The following is a 13085-nucleotide window of genomic DNA, read 5'->3' as shown; positions in this document are numbered from 1 at the left end:
AGGCTGCCACTTTGTATTCTCCACCCTCATTCCTGTAAAGTTAAGTAATTCTGTGATTCAGCAGTGGAAATATTTTTAACATCATTGTCACAAACATTAGGAAACAGTAGAGGAAGCAAGCAGTAGGGACATTTCAGCTCTTTCCCATTCTGTTACCGGTGAGGGGACTTTTCCCTTCACAGACCAACAGGAAAGAGTTTGAAGGTGAATGTAAGGTCTGGAACCTCAGTTCCAGCCTCTGCCTGGGAATGTGAGTTACTCACTTCTACTGACTCTACTATAAAGCATATCCATTTTCCAGGTGGGAAGAAGGGTTGCTGGCAGTCTGAGAATAAGGCAAATCCTAGTAGGGACCCAACTCTGCCAGAATCCACATAAATATGGAGCCTGGCAATGGACCTTTGAATGCTGTGAAGTTAATATTTTAGACTTAATGGTTGGTTTCAAGGACAAGTTTAGTTAATTTCCATGTTGAGACTGTAAGGAATTAGGTAAAAGAACAGTTTTTTCCTCCATACCCAAAATCCAACTCACATTTTCTGTGCATGAACTCTGCTTGGTCTTCCAAGAAAGGAAACCAGACTTGCAGCTGGAATCTATTTTGCAGAAGCCTCGGGAAACTTGAAGCAATGATGAGGGTAAATGACTTTCTCCTTTTTGTCCAACCTGCACCAATCACTGAGATTACTGATCTAATGACCATCCCCACTCCCAGTCACTTCCAGATAGATCCAGTAGTTTCAGCGCAGCAAGTAAGCAGAGGTATTTGTGGGACTTTTTTTTTTCTTTTTATGACAAGCCTGAGACTTGTCTGGTGTGTCCCATCCCGTTCTCAGTGGTGAGCACCTGAGCCGTCATCAGGGTGGTGCTTGGTGCTGCTGATTCTGACAGAAAGACGTACCAGAGGCAGTGGTTGGAGTCCCAGTAACCTTGATTGCTCCTCAGAGAAGCCTTCATTTCACCTGAGCATTCTATTTGTTTTATATATTCATACTATCGCTAGCTTTTATAAAAATGGAAAACTCATCCTTTAAAAAAAATCAAGCGGAGGGTCAGGGAGTGGTGGGTAGGGGGTATAGCTAAAGCCGCAGTTCTTCGGCCCCCTTGGTGGAGTTGGGGGCTGTCTCCCACACAATGACTTCTGCCTCCTTAGCCAGAGGCAAGGGAATTGTCTCTGCCTCTTCTGTGAATATTCTCATTTCTGAAAGGGTCTCAAGTCATGAGCAGATATACTCCATCCTGTCTTATGAGCACTGAATTTTTTTTTTTATTAACATATCATTGATAGACAATCTCATGAAGGCTCACATGAACAATACTGGTTTCAACATTCACCCATGTTATCAAGTCTTTAACCATACCCCCTCCCCATTGCAGTCACTGCCTGTCAGCATAGTAAGATGCTATAGAGTCATTACTTGTCTTCTCTGCTGTACTGCCCTCCCCGGAGCACTGGATTTCTTGAGTGACATTGTGTCACGGTGGAAGCGAGGGCCTCTTGGGTTCATAAAGGGTACCATAACTTCAGGCTCCAGGGTGAGGACGGGGCCCAGGAAGCTGAGGGAGTGGGAGGTTTTAGAATTACAAAGGAAGGGGGTTTTCATCCTTGGGTCCTTGGAGTAGTGTTGTCAAGACTGGCCCTAAGCTGACCTTTAGACGTATCAGAGAACTAGGAAGGAAGACTTCCTTTGGGGGCAGGACTGAAAAGTTCCACAGGAAGGTACCTGTGTTTGGGTAGCTTTTCGTAAGTGGAAGGTGGTGAATATTGCTATTAAATTTTAAGGTTTGTCCTTCATTTTTCATAACTTAAAAATTACTCTGTTGCCGTTGCAAACCCTTTGTAAAGTGTGAATAAAGATTATGTAATCATTCTAATATTTGCTCTCAGGAGGATGATTACTGCTATGCATTTGTAAAAACATCTTAGGGAGAAGAAAATATCTTTGGAAACAGTATTATTTTACACATGAAGTAATTGTTTCTGTTAGGTTAGGCAGTTTGACCTAACAGAAGTAGCTAAGGGTGGTGGAGCCTAGCTTTACATGTCGGCCCAAACCCAGCCAGCTCCTTGAAGCTGTGATTTTGTGCCCTGGCTTCATGGGAACCTAGAGATGAAACCCCCAGCCCCATGATTCTTCCAGCTTTCTATGCCTTTTCTGGCTTCTTGCAGACCTAGGTGGCCTGCAAGCGCCTTTGTAGGGAAGTGTGCAGAATCAGATCACTGCTATAGGATGCAGTCTGCGATGGCACACTGTCACCTTTGCCTTTGGGGACACAGAATTTTCAGGGCAGGGGAGAAGCCTTTTAGGTCTGTCCCCTTGACGTAGCCTTGACACGTAACCTGGTTAGGCTGGTGCTTGCTGAGATCCTTAAGACAACCGAGACACTTGAGAATTATGCAGTTCCCAGATAGTGGCTGATGAATGAACAGATCAGCATTCTTGACAGAAATGTCCCCTGGCCTTCTTTGGCAGTGTCTGATCAGAGGTTCCCTTGTGCCTACTCTAGGAAGGTGAATTTTATTTCAGAATAATCCTCAGATGGATTTCTGGATCATCTTTGCACTGCTCCTATCAGCCTAATCAGGCTGAGTGATCATGCTCAGTGCAAAAAGGGATTTTGCTGTCAAGTTTCAATGTGTTTCTAGTCTTCTGTAGAAAGATTTCGTTGCTTGAAGTTAGTATTACAATCCTGACCTGTGTAAACCCACTTAATTATTGCAGCTTAAAGAACCTAGCTACCTCTACTCTTCATGAATGTGCTTAAATGAAAATCTGGTTTTGATATTTAAACCTGGCAAATAATTCAGATGATTAAAAACTACAATTATTTGGTGTCCCTAATGTGTCACATTGTGAACACATTTCACTAATTTGGACTTTATACTCTTGATGAGAAGGCTCAGGTTGAAATAGGCTGGTCTCACTGATACAATATCTGTATCAACGTGGTAGAATTCATCAGTTCATGTTTCACTTCGATTTGACGTATGATCTAGGGGGAATGAGGCGAAGTTTTTATTTGACCTGTGTGGGGTGGCAGAAGAAGGGATTGCTTAAGCAAATAGTGGAGTGAATGTGGAACAAGGTGCTTCTTATAAGATGAGAGGTTTTCATGCATCATAGAAGCATTCTTTCACCCCCAAGTGATTGTGCTCACTATAAATCTTTATCTATACATTAAAGCAGATTCCCTCCATTAGGCAACATTTGGTTAGCCAAGCCCAAGTCTTGTTTGTACTTGAAAGTAATAAAGCTGCATTTCCTTAAAAACACATTCTATTTAAGTCTGTTTTCTTGCTCTGCCCCTCTCCCCAGCTAATTCAGATGGGACTTCACAAAAGTGTGTGTTTTAGAAGGTGGTGTTTCAGAACTGACCCTCTTGTGATCTCAGGTGGCTCTGTTCTTTCACTGTTTCTGCATGTTCTAGAATGTAAGCCCAACAATATGACAATTTCAGAATGCGGTCCAAGAGGGAAAGCAAAATGCAAAGAAGGATTTTTTGGCGACCTTCACGAGCAGCTTCAGATGGCAGGGGCAAGTACCACTCTGCAGGTTCCAGACCTTGGAATCCGCTTCCTCTCTTTCGCCCTCCTCTCTTGGCACATCCCCTAGTCGGTTCATTCTTTCTTCTTAATTTATATTTGTAGGGTTCCTTGTCATTCACCAGACCTGGTCCTGTATCTTTGATCCCCAACAGCACCCTTTTAGGGCAGATTGTCATTCCTGTTTTACGGTAGAGAAAGCTGAGGTTTGGAAAAGTGGCCAGTTGCTTAGAGGAGTAAGTGGTGAGGATGAAGCTGGGGGCCCTGATTTTTAGCTCCACAGCCCCAGATTTTTCCTGCCTTTCCTTGTTACCCTTCTCATTCTCTCCCTACTTCAAGTCTCTTCAATCCAAACCTGGACTGCTGCCTTCCCTCTTTCACCACTTGTGTGTGCTTTTCAGACCATCGTACACTCTGCTGCTGGGCCACTCCCCCAACTAGTCCACTGAGCACATGGCTACTCCGTTCAAACAGCTTCAGTGACTCCCTATTACCGACCACAGGTGTCTAGATTTATTAACCAAAGTAACGAGTCCCAGCTCATCTCTTGTCTTCACACAGTTCTTGCTCTTTTGTTGCCTTGGATCCTTGGGGCTTTTCCTGTCCTTGTGGAAAAGGCCTCCGTGTTCCTTTCCACCATCCCGGGCCAGCCGGAAGGATCCCACTGACCTCCCACTATCTTTAATAAATCTTCTGCTGACCAACGTCCCCGACTTGGCCTGACTCAACGTTTTTGTCTAGCGTAGTTGTGCAATCCGTTTGGCAGTTCATCACGTACCTTTTGCAGTTGGCAAACTATTAACTTTCACCCTTGATCCACACATTTTTCAAAATACAGGTGAATGCCTTGTCTGCCCAGCAATACTGTAAGATTGAGTTCCTACATCATGCTCCATAAATTCTTGATAAGCTATTTTAATAAGTACCATGGATTATCTTAGGGGCTATGTTAACTGGAAGAAAAATAACTTTTGAGAATATCAAAGCATTGAAGCAAAATGAAAGACCAGTTACACACGGCTCTTCCCCTCAGACTTTCCTGCTCTGCCATTCCCTGTAAACATCTGAAGTGTTCAGAGTACATTTGAGCAGAATGTTTGATGGTCAATCACTCTGTGAGTAGACATGGATAATCTTTGCCAGGGGGACGTTCATGTCCTTTGTTTGCATTTTTTTTTTTGTAGATAATTATTTTTTATTGAAGGGTAGTTGACACACAGTATTACATTACATTAGTTTCAGGCGTACAACACAGTGATTCAACATTTATATACATGACAATTCTAGGTACCAGCTATCACCATACCAAGTTGTTACAATATCTTGACTATATTCATTACATCCCGGTTACTTATTATTTTACCATTGGAAGTGTGTACTTTTTTTTTTTTTTTTTTTTTTTTTTTTTGGTGAGGGCATCTCTCATATTTATTGATCAAATGGTTGTTAACAACAATAAAATTCTGTATAGGGGAGTCAATGCTCAATGCACAATCATTAATCCACCCCAAGCCTAATTTTCGTCAGTCTCCAATCTTCTGAGGCATAACGAACAAGTTCTTACATGGAGAACAAATTCGTACATAGTGAATAAGTTCTTACATGGTCAACAGTACAAGGGCAGTCATCACAGAAACCTTTGGTTTTGCTCATGCATTATGAACTATAAACAGTCAGTTCAAATATGAATACTCATTTGGTTTTTTTTTTTTTTTTTAAATAATTATTTTTTATTGAAGGGTAGTTGACGCACAGTATTACATTACATGAGTTTCAAGTGTACAAAACAGTGGTAGAACATTTATATACATAATTCTAGGTTCCAGCTATCACCCTACCAGGCTGTTACAATATCTTGACTATATTCCTTATGCTATACATTACATCCCAGTTACTAATTTATTTTACCATTGGAAGTCTGTCCTTTTTTTTTTTTTTTTTTTTTTTTTTTGTGAGGGCATCTCTCATATTTATTGATCAAATGGTTGTTAACGACATTAAATTCTGTATAGGGGAGTCAATGCTCAATGGACAATCATTATTCCACCCCAAGCCTAATTTTCGTCAGTCTCCAATCTTCTGAGGCATAACAAACAAGTTCTTACATGGAGAACAAATTCTTACATAATGAATAAGTTACATAGTGAACAGTACAAGGGCAGTCATCACAGAAACTTTCGGTTTTGCTCATGCATTATGAACTCTAAACAGTCAGTTCAAATATGAATACTCATTTGGTTTTTATACTTGATTTATATGTGGATACCACATTTCTCTCTTTATTATTATTATTTTTAATAAAATGCTGAAGTGGTAGGTAGATACAAGATAAAGGTAGAAAACATAGTTTAGTGTTGTAAGAGAGCACATGTAGATGATCAGGTGTGTGCCTGTAGACTATGTGTTAATCCAAGCTAGACAAGGGCAATAAAACATCCACGGATGCAGAAGATTTCTCTCAGAACGGGGGGGTGAGGTTCTACTTTGTTTGCATTTTAACAATGTTCTATTGTAGTAAAGATAATCTGACGATACAAATTTATGAAGAAAATCACCCAATGTTCCCTTATCATAACAGTTTTTAATACTCTCCCCAAATCCTTATGTGCATATGTATAGATTTATGGGATTGCAAATCATTGTTTTATATTGTACTCAGAAATGTGCTTTAAGTCTTTGCAATTACCATAATACTTTATAATATTCTTTTATTACTATAATTTGCTAAACCATTCTGGGTTTGGTGGATAATTAGGTAGTTTCTAGGTTTGCTTTTTAGATATCACCACAGAGAACTTCTTTGTGCCTATTCCTTAGAACAAGTTCCCAGGAAATGGCTTATTGGTGAAAACAGAGGAAATTTTTTTCTGAACATTTTTTGTTATACAGGAGGGCTCATAAAACACACAGTTTATTGTATAGTTTAAAGTGAACACCTGTCTGAGGACTGCCCAAGTCAAGAGAGAGCATTTCTGGTTTCCTAGAAACCTGTGTCCAGGAAGGGACACTTTATGGCTTTTGCTTCATATTTACCATGTGGCCAAATGGAGTATAGGGATATATGCTGTCACCATGTTGGGCTGAGGATATGTGTCTCACCACCACAACATTAGTGTTGGGTAGTTTGTTAAACACGTTTGCCAATTTTGTAGGTATAAAGAAGGTATCTCAAGGTTTCTTGACGTGAAGACCAATGTCTTCATGTGAAAATGGATTTTTTTATGTATGCTTACTTGTATTTCTTTTGATTAGTCTTCAGCTTTCACCCATTTACTTTTATTACATTTTCAAATACTTGAGAAACACTGAAGATGAATTATGATCATAAATAAAATGTTGCTCATCTAGACATCACTAAAGTAGAAATGTAACCCAAGGCATGCACTGAAATTTTCTTCCATTACATCAAAAGGATTTGTGTCAAGCAAACCTATCATTTAACTTATCAAATGGCAAATTTACATCCCAGTATGTGATATGTCACCAGTTATACATTATCAGGTAAAGTAGGTCTAGTAAGACCCAATACTTCAGAAGAGAACTAGTCTACAGTACTGGAAATCTAGTAAAACTGTTTTTTTAATTTAAACTTCTCCTAGTGAAGGTGTATTGCAGGTGATCGATAATATTTAAAGGTAAGTATGGGCGATCATGAATCAAAAGGTTTTTTTCCCCAAAAATTAACTATAATAATGTGTTGAAATTTTAAATGAGGAATAAATCCAGAAGGCAACCAAGTGCAGATTCCAAGAGCCCAGTCATCCTAGGGTATCAGTGTTACTCCTTAATGCAGAGTTCGAGGGTGGGGAGTTGTTATGTGTGCTTTTATATCTCAGGCCTCTGTGGGTTCAGAGAGGAGACTGTCATCCGTGAGAGTTTCAGGAGAGCAAACATTCCTAGGTTTGCTAGTTAAGCAGATTTAGCCTTGAAAGGCTGCCTGAGCTGGTTGATCATTCAAGCTTTAAGGTCACAAAGCTTGAACTCTATTTGAGAGAGGATCAGAAAAACAGAAAACACTTATAAAGGCTGTGTGTCAGGAAGAAAAAAAATGGAGAGGTAAAGTAATAACTCAGCATTATTTTCTTCATTTCTCCTTTCCTACCTGACAAGACTATGTCTTGAGAACAGAAACTGCGTATTAGTATTCTCTGTGCCCATATTGCCTAGAACTGAAGGCAGGGATACATGGATGTGTGGGTGAAGGGGCCTTGGGTTGATCTACACTGGCCTGCCCAGTGTTCTTAAAGTGTGGTTTCCTTCCAGCACATCAGCACCTGGCCAACTTGTGAGAAATGAAAATTTGGGGCCCCAGACCTAATAAATCAGAAACTCGGGGCTGGAGCCAGGCATGTGCTTATCATGCCCACTCAGGCTGGGAGCGACTGCTATTATCTATCCTGTTCTGCCACCTAGTGGGATCTGCGGGAGTAGCATCTGGCAATGAATCCGGGGCTTTAATAAAGCTAAGGACTTTTTTGCACTTGTGGTTACAGCTGGTCTGAATGTGTTCTAAAGCTGGAGTTGCGTTCTACTTTATTTCCAGTTAGCACAGGGCATGTCATATCAAGATATCAGCAGACAGTCTGTGTAACTTTGTCCTTACTGTTTTAGAAATGCCTTTAATTTTGTACTGAATTGCTTTTATCATACACTGGAATACACAGATATTAAATAATGCTATGAGGAATAATACACAGGGAAAAAAAAACATATAGGGAAAAATGGGTCTCAAATTTAATGGTTTAAATAAGCAGAGGAACAAAATGAAATATGCCAAAAGGGTAATAGTGGTTCCCTCTTGGGGAAGAGATTATTAGATAAATATTTTCTATATTTTTTTGTATTTTGTCTAAGTTTTCTATTGTGCGCATGAATTATTTTTAAGAGTAACTCAAAAATGTTTAGTTATATAACACAGCTTCAAGCGTCATTTAGCTAATTGCTTCTTTCAGGAAATATTTATTAGGTCCTTACTCTGTATCAGGCACTGTGCTAGGGCCTGGGGACACAGCGATGAAATGTGTGTGGCCCTTGCTTCTGGGAGCTCAAATTTTCTGGAGTAACACACAAAACCCGAGAGGCATAAAGAAGGAAGCACAAAAGAGGCTGAGGTTCTGCTTAGCAGTGATAACCAAGGTTTCCCGGAGGAAGTAACCCTCCATTAAGTTTCCAAGCTAAGAAGAGGATTCTAGATGCAGATGAAGGTAAGTATGGGCGATCAGGAATTAAAAGATGTTAGCTGGCTCTAGGATACACATAGTTAGCTGGACTGCATTACTGTTTATAGTGATAGAGGAACTTTATAGTGGTCTTTATAGTCAATAGAGGAACATAGAAGACACTGCCAGAGTTTGAAGACAAAAATCATTAAATAACTGAAATTCAACACAAAATGTTCAAGTGGTGGCAGCATAGTTTTTCAGTCTCTGAATCGCCACATAAAAACAACTAAATAGCAAAACCAAAAGCCCAGAGAGTACAACAAAAATAGGTAACCAGGTAACCTTATGAGCCCCAGAGTACAGCTGGGTGGGGCAAACCAAAAACTGCCACAAGAACAGCATTGGTTCATGTGAGGAAAAGGAAGGTGGGAACGGGGGTAGGATATGATGGACGTGGAAACAGGAGAACTCTAGGCAATGGGTGATCCAGGGAGCTGGGTAGCCAATCTGAAAATGTCAGCTGAAGCTGAGAGAGGTTTTGTTCTCTGTAACAGTGGGTGCATGTGAGGGCCTTTAGTCAGGACTCCTGAAAGGGCTGGAGCAGGGCAGTCCTTTTAGGCTCATGAGGCTGACTGCTGTTTCCTAGAACAAGGCTCCATGCTAGGAAAACTCCTAGGACTAAAATCACAATTGAGCAGGACAGAGACAAGAGACAGAGACTGTGTTTCTCTTGGGGGCCTCTGTAGTTAATACAGGACCAGGTAAGACTACCAGAATTTGAAAACAGGGAAAGCAAGACATAGCCCACACCCAAGAAGGGATAAGGACATCCCCAAAAATATAAGTTACCTTATTTTTAAACTACACATAAAAACTACAGAATAAGAGTCTGTGTGAAGATGAAAAATCTTTCCTGAACATAGCCTTATTCTAAAATGACAGGAAAAGTAATTTCACATAAAAAACAATAGAAAAGTATCAAGGCCAAGTTCCATACAAAGTTGGGACTTAAAAAAGGCTGAGCAGGAGCAGAATAACATCCCTATAGGCAAAAAATACACCAAGGAGATGTGGTCGAAACCAGATCAGAACTGCAACTTATTTAAAAACTAAAATGCATTAAGCAAATGACATAAGCCATGGAAGAACTGTACACATCTGAGTTAGAAAGACTCCAAAGAAAGTATTCAGAAAAGAATTAGAATGTATTTTAGAAATGAACACTAGACAAGAAGCAACACAGAAGTAGACGTAACAAATTACACCTCAAGAGAAATAGATGGTGAAAAATAAAAATAGGTTTAAGTAAAAAGAAAATGAAGAGAAAGAAACAAGCTTTGAGACAAAGTGACAAATGCTCAGGGCAGGCAAAGGAGATCAAACACCAGGTAACAGGAGTCCCTGGAGAGGAAAACCAAATGGAGGGAAGAGGACAAACACTAAAAACATTTCTGAAAATTTTTTTAAAAGTTTGAAACTACATAGTGAGAGTATACTGTGTACCTGAGAATATAGGCCCAGAATGACCCCAAACAAAACAGTACAGTAAACTTAATTGGACTTTAAAGAAAAAGTTACTTGGGCTTCCAAGGAATAGATGAGAGGAAGTGTCTCTTAATATAAATGGGAAAAAAGTGATAGGACATCACCACCAGTTTGCAGCCCCATCGAATAAATAGGCAGGAGGAACCAACAGCCGCTAAGATGACGAAAAGACAGCCTGGCATGTGTCTCCCCTTGTCTTGCCAAAGGAACCACACCTGAGTCTAAACCACTCTGTGAATTCAGCTGCCAGTTTGCAGGAAGTACCACGGACAGGAGTCTGTTGTCCTGCAAGGAGAACCTGTGGCCTGTGGAAAGCTGCGGGTTAAATGGCCTGAGGTCTTCAGCAGATTGTTTAAGTAAATGCAAGGCACAGAAGAGGAACCTACAGATTAAGAGACACAAGCCTTTAAAAAACTGGGAAAGGCTAAACTACAGAGCTCATGATGCATATGTAGGTAATGAAATTATAAAAAGGTAAAAGGAAAGATATGATTAGTCTAAGAGGGTGGCCGGTGGTTACTTGGGGTGGGCGATGGGGGGGAGCTGTGATGGACTGGCGCACTTCCGGGGTGACTGGCACCGTTCTATTTCTCACTTGGTATTCACCTCATAACAATTCGTTAAGCCATTTGCTTGATTTGCATGGTTTTCTGTATCTGTGGTGTTATTTACAATAAAAGGATTTTTTTAAAAAATCAACCAAAGGAGGCAGCCTGGTATGTAGGTTCTTGCCATTCGATGCGTGGTTCCTAAACGAGCAGAATCGGCATCATCTGGCAGCTTGTTAGAAATGCAGAATCTTGGGTCCACCCCAAACCTACTGAATCAAATTAAATTTTAACAATATCCCCAGGTAAATAATTCGCACATTAGAGCATGACGAGGCCCTGGGGTGGGTGCCTGTCCTGGCTTCTTACTTACCATGTGCTGTGGGATAAGTCACTTCAGCTTTAGTTTCCTGATCTATGAAACGGAAGGAATAATTATCTTCTGAATTATGCCATGTAAAGGTGGGCCAATTCATGTAAGTTAAAAGACAAAAGCAAGATTATGCTCAGTGAAATAAGCCAGGCAGAGAAGGACAAATACCATATGATTTCACTTATTGGTGGAAGATAAAAACAAAGCAAAATGGAACAAAACAGCAGTAGGCTCATAGACACTGAGAAGTGACTAGTGGTTACCAAGGGGGAGGGATTGGTGTGAATGGGGAGGGAAAAGGAGATAAAGGGGCACAATAATTCACAATCACAATATAAACTGGTTACGGGGACTGTAGTATAGCACGGAGAATATAGTCAATGATTCTGTAACTTCTTTCTAAGTTGATACATAGTAACTGCATAGAGGGGGCTAGGAATTAGGCTAACTGTTGAACCCCTGTGGTGTATATTCCAAACCAACATAAGATTGTATATCAATGATACTTCAATTAAAAAAAAGACGAAAGCAAGAAATCTCTAGAAGGAGCCACTCGTCCTAAAAGTGAGTTGGCATCACATGTAATTGCAAAGCTGGCAGTAAAGGCATTTAATTCTTTTTTGTTGTTGTTATCATTAATCTACAATTACATGAAGAACATTATGTTTACTAGGCTCCCCCCTTCACCAAGTCCCCCCCCACGCCCCATTACAGTCACTGTCCATCAGTGTGCATTTAATTCTTTTTTAAGGTATCATTGATATACAATCTTATGAAAGTTTCACGTGAGCAACATTGTGGTTTCAACATTCACTCATATTATCAAGTCCCCCCACCTCATTGCAATCAGTGTCTATCAGCGTAGTAAGATGCTATTGAGTCATTACTTGTCTTTTCTGGGCTCTACTGCCTTCCCTGTGCCCCCCCTACATTATGTGTGCTAATCATAATGCCCCTTAATCCCCTTCTCCCTCCCTCCCCATGCACCCTTCCCAACCTCTTCCCTTTGGTAACCGCTAGTCCCTTCTTGGAGTTTGTGAGTCTGCTGCTGTTCTATTCCTTCAGTTTTGCTTTGTTATACTCCACAAATGAGAGATCATTTGGTACTTGTCTTTCTCCACCTGGCTTATTTCATTGAGTATAATACCCTCTAGCTCCATCTGTGTTATTGCAAATGGTAGGATTTGTTTTCTTCTTATGGCTGAATAATATTCCATTGTGTATATGTACCCCATTACAGTCACTGTCCATCAGCATAGTCAGATGTTGTATAATCACTACTTGTCTTCTCTGTGTTGCACAGCCCTCCCCGTGCCCCCACCCCCCACATTATACATGCTAATCATAATACCCCCTTTCTTCTTCCCCACCCTTAACCTCTGCCCATTTTTAAATCAGGTTATTTGCTTTTTGGGTGTTGAGGCATATGAGTTCTTTATGTATTTTGGATGTTAACCCCTTGTCGGATATGTCATTTAGAAATATAGTCTCCCATACTGTAGGATACCTTTTTGTTTGGCTGATGGTGTCCTTTGCTGTACAGAAGCTTTTTAGTTTGATGTAGTCCCACTTGTTCATTTTTGCTTTTGTTTCCCTTGCCCGGGGAGATATGTTCAGGAAAAAGTTGGTCATGTTTATAGTCAAGAGATTTTTGCCTATGTTTTCTTCTAAGAGTTTTATGGTTTCGTGACTTACATTCCAGTCTTTGGAGGCACTTAATTCTCACCTGAAATTTTTTTAAAAAAATGCTGCTGCATACCCCTGCTCTTGATAGCACAGAGGAAGGTATTCTGTGGAAAATCACAAACATTGACCATCTTGCCTTGAAAGTGATTTATAAGAATTGGACTCTGTGCAAAAGTTTTGGGGGTATCTTAACCAATGCATTTTACTGTTTGTTAATAGATAAACAA

Source organism: Manis pentadactyla, chromosome 3 (genome assembly GCF_030020395.1).
Source record: "Manis pentadactyla isolate mManPen7 chromosome 3, mManPen7.hap1, whole genome shotgun sequence".
Classification (NCBI taxonomy): Eukaryota; Metazoa; Chordata; class Mammalia; order Pholidota; family Manidae; genus Manis; species Manis pentadactyla.
The sequence above is the reverse complement of the archived record's forward strand: the minus strand, read 5'-3'. Positions refer to the sequence as shown.